We start from the raw sequence: 2,579 nt of genomic DNA, 5'->3' as shown, positions 1-2,579 counted from the left end.
GCTTGGGGATAAGCTGTACCTTAGCTGTTTTCTATTCGTCGCATTCCCTTGCCACTTCATTAAAAAAGAATTGATAAAGAGAATTGTGATATCATGGAAAGTCAATGATATTGATAAATGTATCTTTTTCACACCCGAAAAACCAAATCAAAGGCTTTGGTTCTATAGCTTATTGAAAAAGCATCTACATCATTTATTTCATACGGTAATCATATTGGTGGTTAAATTAAATAGGAATCAATTAACAATGACATCCATCCACCTCGGAATGACTCTTGTACTTTCACTTTAGATAAACTGTGTATTCAAGTAGTTGATATTTTGGATCGTGTAAGATGTGATATGTAGTTTAGAATATGAGTACGATATGTTTTTAAATTTGTGTGAGTCACAAAAAAAACAATTAAAAAAGAAACAGATGATAGAAGCAACTGAAATATTGACTATGAAATTCATTAATATTTTATTGTTATGATTTATATAATATTTTTAATTTTCATTATTAGTGTGCTTAGAGTGATAGAATGTCCAAAATCTATCTACCATAATTAAGAACAATGCCCAAAAGGAAAAATGTCCAAAAAGAGTAAGAAATTTCAGTGTAGTTGAACAAAATAAAACAGCAAGATCTTTGACAAGAAAATATCAATGTCCAACCAAATATCAATGTATTTGACCAAAAATAGTAATGGCCAATCCAACAAACTCAGTCAATGTGGCTAGTCCATAGACAGTATAAATATAATCTCATTTGGACAACTCAACTCCAAATATCACCAAAACTGTTTATATAAAAACCTTTAGCCTTGTAACTGATCCAGAGTGAAAATACTATGAAACTCTTCACTATCTCCATGATGACCATTATGGTTATCTCGATAGTATTTGTCCAAGTACCATCCACTACTCAAGCAAGACCGTTGGAGATAACAGACAATCAAAATCATTTCAAAAGTCACGTCTTTGAATAGCTTTGTGTCTACGGTATTAGTTGAACACAGTGTTGATGGGTATAAGAAAGATATCGTAAATGTTCAAGCAAAAATATTGAAAAATATTGATGTTTTTTCCCCTACAGATCCATGGAACAGTTCTGGTATAGAAAATCCAAAAATGGATGGGCATGCGCCTATAACGCCCCGACTGTCCACAGCTAATGGGCCGTCCACGCCCGCTCTCTCGGCCCGTGGACCCATCTCATTCCAGCGATCGGTCCGTTAATTTTTCTAAAGGCTCGAAATCATTGTTTACTGACCCAACAATCACCATCCGACCTTTTTTCATGCTTTGGCCCTCACTCGCACGCTATCGCGAATCACTTTCCGATAGGTCACCCATCTTTCCATTACTCCAGCTCAAGCACGCTTAGCTCTGGAGTTCTTTCAGGATGTGCACCGGAAAAGGAGCTCAAGCACGCTTAGCTCTGGAGTTCTTTCAGGATGTGCTCCGGAAAAGGTAAGTCAACTTTGGTGACATAGGTAGCCAAATAAATTCTCTTAAGTATTTTCACATATCACAACTCGGGATGTTACAATTCACTCCCTCTCAAAGAACACAACGTTTTCGTTGTGCCCCACGACAGGTCTCAATATGCCTCTCAGGTCAGAACTGAAATGGCTAACCAGCTCTGATACACTTGTAACGCTCCGACCGCCCACAGCTAATGGACCACCCATGCCCGCTCTCTCGGCCCGTGGGCCCATCCCGTTCCAGCGCGGTCAGTTAATTTTTCTAAAGGCTCGAAATCATTGTTTACTGACCCTGCAATCACCACTCGACCTTTTCCCATGCTTTGGCCTCACTCGCACGCTATCGCGAATCACTTCCCGATAGGTCACCCATCCTTCCATTACTCCAGCTCAAGCACGCTTAGCTCTGGAGTTCTTTCAGGATGTGCTCCATAAAAGGTAAGTCAACTTTGGTGACATAGGTAGCCAAATAAATTCTCTTAAGTATTTTCACATATCACGCGCCACAACTCAGTATTGATGCTTTTCTCCTTACAGATCTAGGAAACAGTGCTGGTATAGGACATCCGAAAATGAATGGACATGCACCACGGTTCAATATTGATGCTTTTTCCCCTACAGATCCAGAGAATAGTCATGGTATAGGACATCCGAAAATGGATGTACATGCACCACAGACACAGTGATTACTTCAAAGTAGCAAGGAAACTGAAGAAAAATGATGAATCGACGAAAGATTTTGCGCCAACTGATCCAGGGAACAGTCCTGGTATAGGACATCCAAAAATGGATGTACATGCACCACGGCTCGGTGTAATTTAAAAGTAAAAAAGAAAACTGAAGAAAAACGACTGAGCTAAAAAAATTTTGCGCCAATATTCATTAAAAATAAAATGATGTAAATCTTCTTTTTATTAAAATAATATAAATCTACTGTTGAGATTGGCATGAATTTTCATTATGTCAAATCAAAATTTTCGATATTAAAATGTTCAATTTTAGAAAAATGTGAAGTTGTTATTTAGAGTTCTATAACTTTATGAGTTAAATATAGTTGTTAGAAATACAAATTTTATACTATTACTTGTAAGACTACAATTATATTTTTTT

The sequence above is a fragment of the Brassica oleracea genome, chromosome C4 (assembly GCF_000695525.1).
Source record: "Brassica oleracea var. oleracea cultivar TO1000 chromosome C4, BOL, whole genome shotgun sequence".
NCBI lineage: Eukaryota > Viridiplantae > Streptophyta > Magnoliopsida > Brassicales > Brassicaceae > Brassica > Brassica oleracea.
Note: the sequence above shows the minus strand (reverse complement) of the source record.